This window comes from Anopheles coluzzii, chromosome 2 (assembly GCF_943734685.1).
Source record: "Anopheles coluzzii chromosome 2, AcolN3, whole genome shotgun sequence".
NCBI lineage: Eukaryota > Metazoa > Arthropoda > Insecta > Diptera > Culicidae > Anopheles > Anopheles coluzzii.
In genome coordinates, this window is record NC_064670.1 from 100,630,900 (window position 1) to 100,649,275 (window position 18,376).

General features: G+C 46.7%; 1 protein-coding gene across 8 annotated transcripts in view; it reads right to left on the reverse strand.

Annotated features, from left to right (window-relative positions):
* Positions 1–18,376, reverse strand: part of LOC120953587 (potassium voltage-gated channel protein Shab) — a 100,804-nt gene that overhangs the window by 71,700 nt on the left and 10,728 nt on the right. For all 8 annotated transcript variants that reach the window (XM_049607321.1, XM_040373685.2, XM_040373683.2 and 5 more), the window contains exon 2: positions 15,720–16,238. The gene's annotated coding sequence lies outside the window, so the exon portion shown is untranslated. The remainder of the gene's footprint in view (positions 1–15,719; positions 16,239–18,376) is intronic.

Consider the following 18,376-nt stretch of genomic DNA (forward strand, 5'->3'; position numbering starts at 1 on the left):
CGCCTGAATGGCAGTCCTAAGCATGGGGCCAAAAAGGGAAATCAGCCTGCCCAAAGTACGACGCACTCCAGACGCACTTCAGCGAGCGAGAAGCAGAGAGAGAGAGAGAGAGAGAGAGAGAGCTTTAGCTAAGCGGTTTTGGGGAGAAGGAAAAAGAAGACGCAGGCCCCAGCGCTTGAGATTAATGATAGTCAGTTGGTTCGCTGATTGGTTGGTGATGGTTGTATGTTGCGTTTTTTTCTTTCTTTCTTTCCTTTCATATCCTTCTCCTTATTTTTTGTGTGCTGCAGCCATAAGCGGACGAACTACTCATGCCTGACGCCTTTGCAATCTTTGCAATCAAGCATTCACCGTACGGCCATGCAGCCAACAGCAACAACAACAAAAATCCCCACTTGCGGCAGAGCAAACGAGCGAGAGCCTTTAAAAGGCAAACTATGCTCAATCTGGGATGGCGATTGTTTCAGTTTCGGTTTGCGTTTTCGGTTTTTCGCCCCCAACCCCGACAGTTGGGCGCTGGAAGAAAAGCATAATACTGCACTTCATCTTTCTTTTGTGCCGAAGGGACTTTACGTGCCAGAGAAACAAAACAACAACGCATCCCCCTTTAAGTGTCTTCGAGGGAGCTAGCGCCCCCAAACCGCGTCGGTACGTTTGCTTCCCTTCGAATGCTCTAATGCGGGGAATCAAACCAACCAACTCGAACACGGTCGGTGAACAATCCTTTGCGAGACTGGATGCTCTCCGCTTTGTGTGTGTGCGCAGCGGATTCGGTTTGGACATAAAACAGATCCGTCCGTTGTTTGCTGCCTTCTTTTCGCGTTTTGTGTTTCTTCACAATTTTTTGTTTTGTGTCAGGAAACCAAAACAAAAAACTGGCACTGGTGATAGAAGTGAGGCTAAAGAACGTATCTCGCTCATCCTTTCAACTGGTGGAAACAATGGCTGATTCATGTGCACCCATAAACAAAGCCGTAACACAGAGCGCTAAGGCCGATTTGCTGGTCCCTTTTTTTTTGCTTCCCAGCCCTTCCCGTTTGGGCCCGCTTCAATTGTTTGCCCCCGCTTTCGAGAGAGGCGCACAGGGGGGAAAAGGAGGCGCATCATTACTAAAGCGAATGGAGCAAAGTCAAATCCCACCATCCCCAACAAAAGCCATGCAAAAGGATGGGGGAAAAAGCGTCGTAAATCGGGCCGACAATGGTCAACGGTTTCCAGGCAGGAGAGAGGATTACAATGCGCCGGTAACAATTGCGAGGTTGATAGAGTTGTTTGCCATTGTCGTTGCTTTTATCGTTATTTTAAGTGTACCGATTGAAAACGAAAAAAAAACACCAGTAAAACCTTCCAAAATCATTAACATCTTGGTAGCTTCTGTAAAGCTTTTTTCGGTGCTAACATACCATCCAAAGATCGGGTAAATAATTGTTGCAGTCGCTTGCCTACGCCGACGACGGCACCATTTTATTGACAAACTCGTTTGCCGTATCCGTGTGTGTGTGTGTGTGTTTGCGCAGTCAAAGGGTGTGGCACCGTGGGCGAAAGCTGAGACCCACTGGTGCGCCAGCATCTCCCCAACGAACATGATCCCAAGCAGCAGCAGCAGCAGCAGCAGCTGATGACAGAATATTGAGTTCGCAGTCGCTCGCGGGGCCACAGAAACCTTTTTGCTCAACTAAAAAAGGAAAAAAAAACACACCCACAGCCAGCACATATGTGTTTGTGCGGCAATGCTATTTGTGAAATTGAAAGGATTTCACGTTGCGCTCGTTGGAAAGCGCGCAAAAACCCTTGCGTCATAATCGGAACCCTTTTGGTCCATGCATGTGTGTGCGAGTTCTGCCACATCATGGGGAAGCGATAACGCGCAACACTCTTTAAGTGCGCCATCGACCAGCGCCATATCTGCCCCTAACATAGATGGGCATGTGTATGAGTGTCGTGTGTGTGTGTGTGTGTGTGTGTGTGTGTGTGTGTGACTGTTTGCCTGCATCTTGAGCGATGAACGAGTAAATCGACAAGAACAACAACAACAACAGTGGTAGTTGAAAACGTGAAGTGAGCGGAGAAAAATCACATCAACTCCGGTTTCTCCTCCTCTCTCCAACGCCTGGTACAATTCGAACCGAAAAAACATGGAAAGAAAAGGCCTAACCGGGTTTGGCATCAACCAGCCGCCCACCCGGTGGCCCTTCGTGGCGCCTCCCTTTATGGCGCCCTGGTGGAAGAGCAGCGGGCGGACACGAAATTGATTCGCTTGTTTGTGCCATTTTTTTTCTTCTCTTCTACGCCCAAGCTTTGTTCAGCCATTGGCGTGGCCGCCGCCCGAGACGAATGATTTGAATGGTTTTGCGGGCATTCTGGCATAGGAGTGGAAGGTAATCAGCCACCACACGAGAACACGCGGCTACAAAAAAAAAAAAACAGAGAAAAACATCTCTCCATTCCACGAGTTTTCTTCAACGGTAATGGCTGTTTTCTCGAGTACCAACAACTCACCTATCGATCGTGTGTGTGTGTGTATGTGACAGAGGTGGTTCAACGATAGCGGGGGCTTTGTCTTGTTTTTTGCTTATTTCAAAAGAAAAATAGGCCCATTTTTGGAACGCCACAGCAAAATGAAATATTCTAAAGTAATCAATCAAGAGACAAAGAGAGAGAGAGAGAGAGAGAGAGAGAGAGAGAGGGAGAGAATAGGGCGACAAAATGAATAAATTGTGGGCAAAGTTTTAAGATCTTAAGCATGGATTTTTTTTGTGTATGTTTGTTTGATTTATATCTCATCTTAGTAACAAAGATCCAAAGACCCAAAAGACCACAAAACATTCCACTCTCGTCTCGCGATTTTTATAAATTTCCAAACCCCGCCAAGCGCAGAACGGAAATGGCGGATTGCGCACACCGCGAGCGACCGCTTCAAACTAATCCTTTTTGGAAGAGCGTGAATGAGCGTGAACGGACCAATAAAACCTCAAACGTAGCTCTCGCTTTTCCCATTGGCAGTATGGGGAAGGAGGGCACGGGGATGGAAAATATTTATATAAATGACTCCGGGATTTACGTGCTGCTGCCGGAACGGAACTGTCACACTGGGGTTCACCCGCCGCGTGCTATGCTTGCCCCGGTTTTGGGGAAAATTAATTGCACACTTTTTTCGGCCAAATCGATTGGAAATAGTGGAATAAATTGTGTACCACCACCGCCACCACCATCGCCAGCTGCCTGCACCCAAAGGGCGACGGATTTGAGGCCCGAAACCATTGCCCTGTTTGACGACGGCGACGACGACGGAAGAAATGAGCTTTTTATGAGGTCGGTAAATTTCGTCCGGATGACTCGCACCCCCTGTCCCTCCGGGTTTTGATTTGCCCCGCTGGTACTAATCTTGAAAAATTTCATGACATTCACCGTGCGGCTGAGGGACGGGACGATGTGGGCAAGGAACCAAGGCGCCCATGCCATATTCCAGGCCCATCTTCTGACATTTATGGTGGCGCTCTCTCGCGCGCACTCCGTAATGGTTGTTCCTTCCGCAGCGTAATGAATGTGTTTATTAGGGGGCCATGGGAGCTTCACACACTGTAAGAGGCGGGGGAAGGGAAGGCGAAAAAGATGCAGAGTGCGTGATAAAATTACTTTCCTCGAGATAAATGTCACTCATCCGGTTCGGTTGTACTTAAAGAGAGAGAGAGAACGAGACAGTGCGCGAAACAAAATGAAGGGGTTGAAAGTTTCAACCAGTTTTTCGTTATTTTGCACACACACACACGCACACGAGAAATGATTGAATTTCTATTTTTGAAACGCATACAAAGGCACAACCGAAACCTCAGCAGTATTCGGTTGCGTGCCAACTTGCCAGTCACGTCTACTAAAACCGTTTTGCAAAACTTGCAATTGTTCGCGGCTGGAATTGTTTTCGTTCGAGCACGAAGTAATTCACCAATAATCAGCGCATTGGCAAAGTGTTTTAATTTGCATCATTACTCCAATCGACATGCATCTGGGTGGAAAACACACACACATAAAGGCGCATTGTGAATTGTTCAAACTAGTGATGAGTTAAGTTGGCAAAAATCCGGAGTCGACTCCTATCCGACTCCGAAAATTTCGGAACCGACTCCGGAAGGTAGATCTACCCAGCATTATCTGAAGTCGTCCGGAGTTGGAGTCACCCGGATTCTTCCAGAATCGTCCGGGGAGTCATGCGGAATCGGCTGAAATCGTCCGAAGTCGGCCGTAGTCCAATGTTCTTGGCATGTTATCTTCGACTCCGTCTCCGTATGACTCAGAATCCGAACGACTCCAGACAATTACGGATGACTTCAACTCTGGATGACTCCGGCTAACTCCAGACGACTCCAGACGACTCCAGACGACTCCGGATGATTACGACTCCAGACGATTCCGAATGACAACGACTCCAGACGACTCCAGACGACTCCGGATGACTACGACTTCAGACGACTCCGGCCGACTCCGGACGACTCTAGACGACTCCGCCGAACTCCGGACGACTTCGGATGACTCCGGACTCCGGACGACTTCGGACGACTCCGGATGACTCCGGACGACTTTGGACTACTCCGGATGACTCCGGCACCGGCCATCTCCAGACGACTCCGGATGACGACTCCAGACGACTTCAGACGACTAAGGCCGACTCCGGACGACTCCAGAATACTCCGCCGAACTCCGGACGACTTCAGATGACTCGGACTCCGGACGACTTGCGACGACTTCGGACGACTCCGGATGACTCCGTCACCGGCCATCTCCAGACTACTCCGGACGACTCCAACCCCAGACGGAACTATTGGTTCCGGTATCGGACCCGAGTCGTAGTTGCACTCCAGTTAGCACATCACTAGTTGAAACCCACCGAAACCTCGCGATAATAATATAGCGTGATGCAACGCAAGCGAACTACCATTTTGCACCCAGAAAGTCATCTAACTTTGTTTCTTTAAGTGCCAATTGCAAATGACTTTAAAGTGCTGTTGCTGCCACGGGTTAATCAAACCATAGGTATGAACCGCAGCGTTTTACCATTTTTGCTCGAGCAAGTTTTCTTCCCCCGATAGGAAGCAAAAAAAAAAAAAGAAAATGAGTAAGTGGTGAAAGTTCAACTGAAATCTTGCACACCGCTGGTGATGGAAACGCTAGTACATATTTGTGCTTAGGTCACCACAGCCAGCGTCCCATCACCCGCAGGGAGGGGGGCATACATCCGCGACAACAACATGCTGACGCAGCACACATCTGTGTGTGTGTGTACTGAAAAACACATTTCTTCAGCTTGTAAGAAAACCACCCATTTGCTTCACTGCTCTGCTGCTTCGCTTGGCGCTTCGATGTGTGGTTGTGCCCTTCAGCGACTCTTACACATTATTGCACTGCAACCAGCAGCCACCGCAGCAAAAAAAAACGAAAAAATATATAAAATCCATCCAATTCCATTTTCAACCCCTGTTACCTCCTCTCCCGCATCCTCCTTGCAAGCCATATCTGCAACAATTTTATACGAAATGTCACCCAGCGTCGGATTCATTTCCGGCAGCAGTTTTTCGCTCCAGTTTCGTCTTTATTAGCCCGCCGTTTGTGTTTCTAACCATTTTCACAAACCATTGACTGACTGAAAGAACCCCACTCGGCGGGTCGTTTTCTTGGCGAGTCGAACGTCGATACACACCATACAGAGAGCGCGCCAGAGTAGTGTGAAGAACTGGTGTGCACAACACACAGCTTTTCAATGCAGTTTTCGTGTAGATGCTGCTTTTACGGCTGCGTTTTTCCTTTTTTCCCCGTCGTCTTTTCCCCCTGTTGACATTCTATCGGGGGTGGGGGGGCGAGTGCATTGTTTTGGTTGGATGCGGTCTCAAACCTCCCGTGCTTTTCTCCACAAATGCTGGCGATCTGCAGGGCAACCCCTCCCATCGGTTGCACTTAACCGTTACGACTATTTTTCGTTTGCACCAATAAAATGGATCGAGTGGCGAAGGGAAATGAACCGTGTCCCCTTCCCCATCCCACAAACACACACACACGCCACACATAAAGGCAAATGAGGGCAATCGTAATGTTTGCCCAGGTTCATTGAAACACGCTGGTGGCCGGTGGCATTAGTTGATATTTTAGCGAACGTCGTTCCGTCCGGTCGGTTTGCGTTTTAGTGCACTGTTTACTCTGGCCGGTTTCTTATTTCAGTGCGCCACGCACCACACACCGAATGGGCGCCGGGAGCATAAAAATCAATATAAATTCATATTATAATCCTTCGCCCCACACACACACACACACACACACACACTGGCAACGCTGTACCGGTTTTATTATTTTGCTTTCCAATTGTTATTGGACGGTAGTTTTAGGAAACAAATTTTGAGGACATCTCTCCATTTATGTATTTTTTCCACTGTTGTCCAGTACCAGGTTATGCTGGAACGTAGTGTCACCAGCACCACGATGGGCCATTGCAGTAGGGATACATTTTTAATTGTATTTGTTTCGCCTTCCTTCCTTTTTTCTGTTGCTCTCACAAATAAACCTATTGCGAACGAAAAAGGGCAGCTGTTGCGGGTACCAATTTCTCTCACCACATGCACCACATATGCACCAGCTAGTGTGTGTGGGCACAGCGTCACAGGTCATGCGCCAAACTCTGGCACAACATTCAATTCTTCCATGCATATCATTTCGGTGCAGCAAGCAACTCAACCAAAAGCTACGCGAGCAGCAGCACACACGGACACGTACCACCCAACCCAATCCTGCAAAACTGCATTTATTTCGTGTGTCGTAGCGGCACGGCGAACGGGGTAGCCTGAGTGTGTGTGGCGCAAGGTGTATTAAAAAATGGGCCACAGCATTTTCTGACTCGATGCATAAATATCAGCATTTATGAGTATGTGGTGTGGACGCGTTTGTGAATGCTAAAAAGAACGAGCTTTCTGGCCGAATTGTTCTGGCCGGGCGCTGGATTGGGCCCGTCATTTTGGGGTGGGCCATACAGTGAAAAATGCATTTGAAAAATGCAAACAAAAAAAAAGAACGCTCCCCCAACTGAGGGAGAACAGCATTGGCAAAATAAAACGAAATAAAACGTATGGGTGGGCGAAAATAACCGACTGAAGCTGGATTTTCTGCATTGTTTTGTGGTTCGTAAATGGCATTTTTTTCGCTACATATTGCAATTGTCGTTCGTAAATGTCGAAAAGGGAACACCATTACACAAGCAGACCGTACATGAATGATGTTATGACACAGTGCTCGTAAAAGTTATGACAGGACGAAAAACACATTACAGGACGATTGAAAGGCCAAAAGAGGAGTTGAATGGCGTTTAGTGACAAAAAAAAACTAAAAAGCGTTGCATTAATTGCGCCTTGTTCACCATGAGCATAACCTCAAACGAACCGCTTAAAGCGTAGCACCCAATGACTCTTTGGTAGGTTTTTCCCTCGTTTAAAATAAAATAGATAAAAACCATTCCCTATTTTCACACATCAAAGCACCATTCATTTCATCATCAAGGCGCATTTTTTTTCCATCGTTTGCGTAGCAGTATGCGAGCGCCCAATCGTAGAGCGGGAGAGTATTTAAATCAACCCGACCCTCCCCTCAAACAAAGCATCCCTCACTTTCCCAGCGCAATTCCCAATTGGATACGTTTTACTACAACCGCCCGCTTCACCTTCCCCCCCTTTGGACCAAAGTGACTGTAAATAATATTTTTTAAAGCTGCTCGCGTTACGTTCGCGCACTACACTATACTCTACAGCAAGGAGGAAAATAAACAGAGGCAAGCGAGCGCGCCCCCGCGATCACAATAAATAGCCCAGCTGGTGTGTGTGCGTGTGTGTGCGGGGAATGGAAATGGAAAAGCGTCTCGCGGCGATCGGACCGGTTGTTTACGCACGTGTTGAATGCAGTGGCCCGCCGGTCGGAGGAGCGCAATGCACATCGGGTAACGCGACACGGGACGCAGTAGTAGGTCAAAACAAAAACCGCAAAACAAAATGTATGAAATATGAGCTGTGAAGGAGATAAAGGAGAGCAGAGCATGATGGAGAAGTTGGAATTGGAACGTTTGCGTGATGTTGATGGAAAATGGTGTAGCAAGAAAACAAAAGAGTTTGTGGGGCGCAGTTTGATGAAAGACATTCAAACTGAAATGATAAAACGGTTTCATTACACACACTCTTTGGTAATTGAATCATGTACGTTTATGTGATTTTCTCTTCATGATCTTCATGAGTGTATTAAAATAGGAAAAAATGAAATAAATCAGAAGAAAACGCACACTATCAGAAGTGTAAGTGTATCAATCGATAAAATTCCTCAACCAGCAACCAGGGCTTCTGCTTCCCATCGCTCCGTCATCGGTGCCGCAAGATGCTACACGAAGGGACCGGAAGGGCGGAGAACGAGGCAGAAGGCAACCACGGGCAGCGCATAAAACATTGCGCGCTCCCTTTTGATCCGCGAGCACAACAAATAACGACGGTGCGCACCTTTCGCGCGTACGATCCGCAACACACGCAGCAGCAGCAGCAGCAGCGGCTCTTGGCCAAACACACACACACGCGGCCGGCCGCCCGATTCATTTGATTGAGTGTGTATTTTTGGAAAGAGCGTGTGAAAGAGACCGCCAGCTGAATGTCTTAAAATATCCGCGCACAATCCCGAATGGAGGGCGAAGGAACCGGGGGGGGGGGGGGGGCGTGTTGGTGGTGGCATTAGCTGCACCTACGACCCCAAAGAGCGTAGGAAACAAATGGGTGATTTTCCCTGTTTGCGCTACGCAGCAAACCACGGTCCAACGCGGACGGTGACGAGTTTTCCGCCGAGCATGAGATTGCACAGTGCGGAGGAGAGCGAACGCGGGGATGGTGTACTACATGATGATTTGTTCTGGTGTACAAGGGGAGGCGGTTTTTGGGTCGACCACGTGAGCGCTGCAAATAAGGCGTCCGCAAATTGACTTGCGGGGGTGGAGAAAAAAAACACAGCGCCACAAAGTGCAACATAATTTACCAAAGACTCTGTGGTGTTTGTGTGGGCTTTCCGGTCCTGCCGGATCCACCCCCGTACAGCAAGAAGGTGTAAAGGCTTTCTCGAAGGGCAGTGTAACCAGGTGCTCCACCAGGCACTAGAGCTATTTTGAGCACCTAGAGAGTGAGAGAAAAAGACACTTTGATTTACGGTTAGCGACCTTCAGGCCTAAAGTGAAGGTCTCTCTGCCCTAACGAAGACACAAGCAGCATGTTGCGGTGTGGGAAGGAGACGGTGCCGAGCGTATTGATTTTTCCATGCCAAATCCAGTTTTGCGGTACTTTCGTAATTTGCAAACGCTACGCATAAACTGTCCAAAAGCAAAATTATTTCAATGTTTTGCAATTCAACCATGTCCCCCTTGGGTGTGAAAGAAGACTTGTTGGAAATTTGCCTCTAAATAATTGCCAATCTTTCCTCAAATCGCAGTGCCCATCCTATCAGTGTGCCTTCCGATTGGCCTTCACTGTTTTACGGCACCACCCACCTGATAGTGGTCTGAATGAGTTCCGAGCTATTTTTAGCGCAGTGGTACCGCCTTTGAACCCTCCAGCACCGATGCGTTTCATCATTTGCGTCTAGCATGGAGGAGGCAACGGGTGTGGGAAAGCAAGATGGCGAGAGCACATAAAGTCCAATGGAGATAATGCAGGGCGAAAACCTACCTTTCCGATTGGTGTTGCGCTATTAATAAGAACGCCTTATACACTAGGCCGACCGGTACCGGGTGGGGGCGGGGAGCCTTGAGTGCCACAGTGCAGGGGACTGAGGGGAGGAGGGGAGAAGGGAGAGCAAGGCAGTGATATTCATCGATTGCAATCTCGGAAAATTTATTACCGCACCCTGTTTCTATCGATCCGCCCGTCACAGCTGTGGTGTGGTTCGAAATGCCAAACGGAGCTGTTTGGCGGTCGAAAGGCCAGCTACAGCGGACAAAAACCACACAAACACACCGACAGGAGACACACAAAGCTCATGTAGCTCTAGCTTACAGTCCCGGTAGCCGAAGTACGGGGGTAAAGGTTCGAGTCCCTTGGAAGATAATCCTTCTCGTGGTGAAGCTTCAAAAGCTGCGGTCGTGCAGGAAGAGGGCCGACGATTCGCGGGAAATGTGCACACAGCTTTGGTCTACTCCCTTATTTGCCACCCACAAACACACACACACACGCGTACAGCCGACGGTACAAATTTCATAAATCATCGCCCAAAGTCCACTCTGCCGTAACTTTAATTGTGCCGACGATAAAGTCGGCTTACGGGGTGGCGCGCACGCTCATAAAACATTTCCCGGCAGTCGGCTGTGGGTGGCGGCGGCATTAAGGCATTGGGCTAATTGTCCTGCAATCCCGGCTTATTTGAGGTCGTCAGTTTTTTGCCGCTGCCTTACTTGGTGGACTTACTCTCGCGGCAAGATGAAGCGAAGGCGAACTGGGTCTCTAACTCAAACTCGTTACAAATAGCTATAAAGCGGTGAGTTGGAAATGGCTGCACAGACATGGCCAACACATCCGTGGGGAAGTACTGAATTTCAACCTAAACGCAAAAACTTGCAATCTTGCGCCTACAATCTGCACTTCAACATCTGCGTCCGCGTGCTGCATGCCGTACAAGTTTCTGCAAATCTTTGCTTCCGCTATGATGATGATTAACATTTACTAAAAAATAACCTCTTCCCGCTTCCAACAAAAAAAAAACGCTGAGAAAGAAAAACTCATTTCCACCCACCAGACGCAGGGTAGACGCTTAATGAAAATGCGCACCCAAAAAAAAAAAAGAAGACGAAAACGTGAACTGTGGCCCAAAACTACTTTGCCCCTTCCATGGAGCATTGTTTGAGAACTTTTATTCTTCCTTCCCGGCGCACAACCACTCCAAACGCTTGCAGAAAAACTTTTCCACGAACAAGTAGTACCCGGAACGGGAACGAGTACAGAAAAAAGAGCACCCAGAAACTTACGAACTATGCAATGGAACGAGATGTATGATTTCTTTTTGCGCTTTCGTGGGACGCTCTTGGCAACAGAGATCCATCAAAGACGCGCCAGGAAGAGCTTTTTGAGAGGGCAGACACACACACACACTCACACAGACAGAATTGGACGGGTTGTTTGCATCGTCAGGGAGCAGGGCAGGGCCACCACACTCAAACCATCTCTCCACGCTGGCCGAGGGGATTATGTTTCCGCTCTGCGGGCACGCTTGCCTTGTAGTTCTTGGTTCAGCTGCAAGCAGCATGAAAGTGAAAATTACGCCGACTTTGTGGTATGGTGTGTAAGGAGTGTGAGTGGCTGCGGTAGTGAAACGGGAGATAATTATCTCTATCTTCTGGTTTTATTTTCGTGCGCATCCTACGTACGTCCGGCTCATCGTGCGAGTACGGGCTCGTACCGACCGGAGCACTACACCCGAGGCATACCCAGCCAGCCACTTTTGTGCAGCAAAAACAAAACGACAAAAAAGGACAATTGAAACACACAAAAGAGAGAAACAGATAAGAGAGAGGGAGAGAGAGAGAGAGAGAGAGAGAGAGAGAGATGTATAAAATGAAAAGAGAAAATCAGCATCGACGGACGGGGCGACGAGCAGGCAAGTTTATTCTTCCGGCAGGCTCCCGGCAGCTTTTGACCCCGCGATCCGCACACTGTGTATCCACACTATGGGCTTCATTTTCCGCCACCAAACCGGTCTCTAAGCCTTTTGAAATGGGCCACTCATGCCGCACAGCCGCAGCCGCAGCCGCAAGTCGTAGATAATAGACACACCAACACAACACCCGGCCCCGTTTTTGGGCCGAAGGTTTTTGGGGTGCAAGAATTAAATACACCAGTACACATTGCAATTTCATTTCCCGGCTGGATTAAGGCGGCTTTCTCTCGTTTGGCACTAACCGCTTTTTTGCTTCCTTTATTTCCCTCCTCTCGCTCGACTATTTAGGATGTGAGAAAAGCGCTTCGCGAGATTCTTTTTTTTTATAGTGTAGTTCATGTAGCACAACGCACCGAAGCGGAACCGGGATAACCGGGAGGCACGGAAATTGTGCTGTACCGGAACGGATGTAACACTATCTGCAGTCGTTTTTTTTCTCTTGTTTTCCTCTGTGTGTGTGTGTGCACACTAATCTCGACGTTGGCCAACGCTGCGACCACACACCACAGTATACAAATATAAATAAATAGCTGCAAAACGTACCGCGAGAGCCAGACGATGGGCGAATAAAAACGCGCTTTACGATAAACATGTCTGAATGATATTTTACCCTTCTTTAATGATCACTTTAAATAGGGCTAGCATAAAGCAGAATAAAATAGTAGTTGTTCTTTAGATTCACCACAAAAAAAAACCCATTGCTAACCACTGTCTCATCTCCATTTAGAATTTGTGCTGCAAAAGGGCTGGAAAATTATGAAATATCGTCATGAAATTTACCGTCGCCCAGTCTGCCAAACGCTATCAGGCCGCTGACTACTTTCTGACATTGACGTAAGGAAGGCTCAGTGCCTCAAAGGGTGCCAAGAAAGTAAGCCTCGCCGCCACCGACGGTATTATCTCAGTTGTAGACCCTGCTCCTTTCCAGCCTTCGTGGAATTCATTTCCAACCCAGCAAGGAGCCATTTCCGAAACACAATATCTGCATTTGTGTGTGTGTGTGTGTGCTGTAATATCCGATCCGAGAGGCTTTCCCTCTTTCTCTGTATCCTCTCGAAGCAGGGCTCTTGTAATAAAACCCCCGTCATACCGAAAACTGCGTTCACTTGCCAGCACCAACGACAACAACAGCAGCAGCAGCAGCAAAAGCAAAAAAAGGAGTAGCACAGGAAACTCTATTGAGTGATATTCTTTCCGTTTTCGATGCGGCGCGTCCCAAGGATTACGTTTAAGCGTTGCATCAGTAGTTGACAGAACCGGCGCTCCCCTCACTTGAACCGGCTGCTGCGACTGCAAAAGCACGGCAAACTTCCCGAACTTTGGGCAAATGCGGATGTCGTACATCATTCCCGGTTGGGTTCGTCCCATTTTACACCCCAAGGCAAGGGAGGGGGAAGACGCATCCGAAACGCATCTTCACCAGGGGAAAGATAAAAAGGGGTTGCGCTGCTAGTTTTTGCATTACATGCCAATGTGCCCGCCGCTAAATCTCCACGGGGAGGGAAAACCGGCGCTCATGCTTACGTTCAAAGGTCGTCCATTGCATTCCAGTGTACATCCCAAGTGCAAAAAGCGGGGGGATTCGGGGGAACGACGCAAACTTTCTTCCTGCCAAGTGCTGTTTCGGTAAAATCCCACAGCTGGCAGTAATGCTGCTGCCGCTGATGCTGGCAAGACTGGCTTTCTTCCGCCACTGAACGTGGCCAATATAACATCCCAGCCGAATGGGGAGAGGCTCGGGCACTGCATGTCTCGAAGACGACTAAAGTTCATTCCCTGCATGCCACAGGGAGCGGTAGGGAGGGAAGGCAAGCGGCATTGTCACTCCACTCCCCAAAGGGATCGTTTTGTGGTCGCCCAGTGCCCTGGCCGTGTTGGGTATGGCAATGGTTATGTTACCGGTCGGTCCCCCCTTCCCCATTCTGTTTCGTGCGATAGGACCAACTTTATGACCTAGTAACTGAAACTACTGGCAACGGAACTACATTGAACTCATGTGTGGAATAGCTGTGTGCGTTTGTGTGTTTGAGGCGTAAAAAACGGTGTTCTGTCTATTTAAGAAATAAAATTCTGGGTGCAGCTGTATAAAGCTAAAAAGTGAAGCAAGTGAATCGCTTGAATGAACTTTTTATATGCGTTTGTATCTCAGTTTCCAAGAAAGCCTTGATGATTTAATGCATAGACGCACTGACTTCTCAGCCACAAGACCTTTGCACAGACAGGTTCGATTCTCATCTGAAACACCGTTCAACCATTTACATTACACGCTAACTCGTTGTTATGTGAGCTGTACTATCCTAAATCATTAAACAGTGCAGGCAAAAAGGCTAGTAAAATACTAATCTCTAGCGTTTAGTATGCAAATATTTGAAAAGAAGAGGAAGGAATATCAATAGAAAAGAAACAAACTTGACGCATAAGAATTGGGCTTGAGCAATTCGGTTCATTTTGATGATCGCGAACGCACTGGTTCCTTCATTTAGATGAACTGAACGTGAATTGTAAGGCATCGAAAGCCAAGGCCATTCATTGTAAAGGCAGGTCTTGACCAACAACGGTTGTTGTGCCAAAGAAGAAGAAAAAGCGCGTGAATCACGATTGTTTCGTTCAGTTGATCCAACATCAAAATTATTTGGTAGAGCAGGTCGTTCTTTATTACGATGGGTAGGACGTGCATTTTATGAACAACTCAGTACATTATGAATTATAAAGAACCGAAAAACGTAGGCCGTTCGTTCTTCAGAATGATCTAAAATAAATCGTACGGTTCTGGTTCTTGGAGCACACCTCTAATAATAAAGTTGATGACAAGGGAAAATTGATGCATCCTCTTGCTGTATTTATAGTTTCAGAAGATTCGCAGTGTATCACTACTCTCATTTGTTAGTGCTTACTACTTGTGTTGATATACAAAGCTCCAACCTACACTATTTAATGCATGAAAAGAGTAAAGAGTCGATTCAGCTCAGATTCGATCTGAAATCTTCTTCTTCTTCTTTGGCTCAACAACCGATGTCGGTCAAGGCCTGCCTGTACCCACTTGTGGGCTTGGCTTTCAGTGACTAATTGATTCCCCCCCATAGCAGGATAGTCAGTCCTACGTATGGCGGCGCGGTCTATTTGGGGATTGAACCCATGACGGGCATGATGATCTGAAATCACTGTTACTAATTACCGAGCCTTGTCACACCTACAGATTATTCCTCTAAATTGAAGTTAAACTAAGATTAAAACTAATTTCCACTACTGAAAATCTTCATTCGATCGAGTACAATGTCGCAAATGCTTCAATGCCGTGGAACAGTTTTACGGTCTAATCTAATAGACCTTTTACAAATGAAAAAGAAGGAACGAAAGAATGAGAAGAGTATGAAGCTTTTACTTTTACGGTCGTTGCTTCAATGCTTTCGATTTTATTGCATATTTACATGACATTTTCCAACTGGATTTGGCCATAATGTTACCAATCACCACGTCCGTGTTTCTCAATCCCGCTGCCAAACCGTTGTAACAAATGCTACATTGTACCCCAACCTTGCCACCGATTCACACATGTCCACACTTTAGCTTTAGTACGATTATGAAATGACCGACAGTGTCACACAGTGTCGCCCGTGGCCTCGATATTTAATCAATCTCGGATTAACCGACTTACGAATGCATTGGCGAGCAACAGGATTTGGTCAGTAATCTCGTTGCGAAATTTAAAAATAAATCCCATTCCACCTAGATATAGCAGCAAATGATGGGATGGGGAAGAGTCAACTGTTATCGAGCGGCCTATTACGATTGCATGAGCAAGGGCAAACGTTAACGCAACTGGAATGGACCGTCCGTAATCATTTGACACCGCTGTCGATTAATGCTTAAATAATGCAATCAGCACATCCTCATTGAACGATCGATTTGCTCTCATCAATTTTCCAAATGTAAGCTCGTTTCCTCTGTCTGCTGACGAAGCGCAAACGGTGTGAATGCATATACAGACATTTGTTTAAACCTTTTAACAATATACTTACATTTTATATCGACAGCTTTCTTTTTGTTTTTTCCGTACGTATCGAACTTCACAATCGTTGCACAGTCTGAAGACGCACCTTCCTTGAGACGCTGACGGTTATTCTTCCCTACGACCAGCACTTCATTGGTGGCGTCCTTTTTCGGTTTTGGTTTTTGCCACACACTTATCACACACTTACACCCTGATAAACCCTTACATTATCACTCACACAGACACGCACACACTGGCCACCGCTTCACTGGCCACCCGCATGGAAGAGGTGCTCGAAGGTGCTGCCTCTCGGCCGCCTCCTTGTTGTATCACATCACACGAGAGGCACACGCACACACACACACACAAACCCGCACTATAAATCGCACACACTTGTAGGCACACTGACGTACGCACACACACACAGACACACAAAGGTATTATGCTAATGCACCACCATTTAATCAATCTCCTTTCAAACGCTGCCGCAACACTGCAAACACTGGCCGCCGCTCACTGCGGGGAACGACACGAAAAGTAACCCCACCTTTTAGGAAAAACGGAGAGAAAAACACACACGTTACACGAGAGGTACGAGAGAGTAGGAGTGTGGCAAAATGGAAGCAAACAGAACAAAAAAAAAACAGCAGAGAAACAATTGAGTGAAAAGGGAAATGGGATGTCGCCGCGGTGCTCGATCACTTTATCTAATGGATAATTTAACACCGCCACATTCATAAACCACCACCGCCCGGGGACACTTGGCACCAGGCGTCAGAACCAAGCCGCAATTCACTTGCTCTGCACGGTTGCGTCGGTGATAAAAGTGGGGTTGAGAGGGCGTGCGGACGACTAACAACATCAACCAGTACCAGTCACGCGCTTGACAAGCTTTTTTTTTTAAACAAAAAACAACATCTTAATAAGGCAAGACGAAGCTGCCCGTCCCAAGTATAGTTTGCCACACCTTCGTTTCCGTAAGTTCCGTAATCGGTACGGAATGTTCACACTCTTTCGGGGGCGTCCAATCATGCTAAAATAAGTTTGAAAGCACCGCACCCTTGCCAGCACACGATGAGTTTTTTTTTTTCGATATTTTTTGGATACGCCGAAGCTTCGGAGCATATTCTGTGCCACCGGCCGGCTCAATTCGAACGCATTGGATGATATTTTAATAGTTTTAGATTTGATGGACAGAGAATCCAGATTTGGCAAGATAAGAGTGTCTCCCGTTGCCCGTTGTGTTGTGTCTTCATTCATTCTCAAGCACATGTTTTTCGCATCTTTCTGGGCACTTTTCCGTTCATGTTTCACTCAACTATGCCACGTGTGTTCGGTGGTATTGTTCGGCACCAGCAGGAAGGGTAGAAAGGTCCTTTTCCCAAATGCTCATGATTTAGCAATTACCGTGCCAAGGTTCTGTGGAGAAAGAAAGAAACAGCAAGAGTACAAGAAGGAGATGTTAGCGCAGCGCAGGTTGAATGTTGTCGATAGTTATGCATGCAAAATAGAGTTATTCTTCCGCGATATGATCGATCCGATAGTGTGCACTGATGAAAGCATCTCGTGTGATAATCGCTACCCCACCACAACCACAGATGGTGTTGACGTAAACGGAGTAGGGGAAGGTAGGTAAAGACGGACACTGTGGGTAAGACGGACACTTCTCATAAATGCATGAAAAAGGTAATTTTCGAGTAATTCAACAATGTAGAATCCAAACTGAAGGTAAAACAACACATTTGAGAACATTTTTTGCATAATATATATAAAATTGGTTAAATCCACGAACAAAACAAATTTTCAATCATGTGCACCCTTGTGGATCTAATTTGACCACTGCCGATCTTAAGCTCTACAACTTGTATTGTTTATATTTCCGGAAGTTTTATTTCATGAATGGGTTGTCGTAATCATTAATGAAAAAACTGGCGAAAGAACGAGAATAAAAGCAATACAAAATATTGTTTTCTGGTGGTTTAAACATTCTGACACCAAAGCGGGAAAGACGGACACCTTGTTGTAGGGAAAGATGGACACCGAATTTATTGATGTTTTTACTTCTTATATCAATTGGTGATGAATATATTTCTTCTAATACCTTAAATAAGGGTATTCCGATGCTATAAATCAATCAGTAACTAGAGAAAGTATTGAAATAAGCGAGAAATGAAACACCGGTCAAAATAGTAGCCATTCGTTATGCTATTACTCGCTCGAAGCTGACGAGGCGCTTCACGAAATCCAATATCTTCTCACGACTTGGACAACTTTAAGCAATAAAAAGATGAGGCATTTATACGACATTGTTCAGGAATAGATGAGAAATTCTATGGGATTACAAAAATCCAATGTTAAATTTTGACATGGTGGAAAATGGATTAAACTATTAACAAGTCCCTCATAAATACTGAGGTCGTGGACTTTTTGTGGAGTAATTTCCTAAAAGGAAGTTCTAGGCTGTTGTTCTGTAAGCTGGAGCAACGTTAGCTTCACGATATGTCAATAATGCTTTAGATGCTGCATTCTACGATATATTACAAGCGCCGTTTACAATTCCTAAATTAATGGCTGAATGAATCGCCGTTGCAATAGGCCAAGAATTGGTTTATAAACGTACCAGGACGTGGAAAGCGTTAGAATTTGTTAAAATACTGTAAAACTCTTCACTTTCTAACCTTTTCT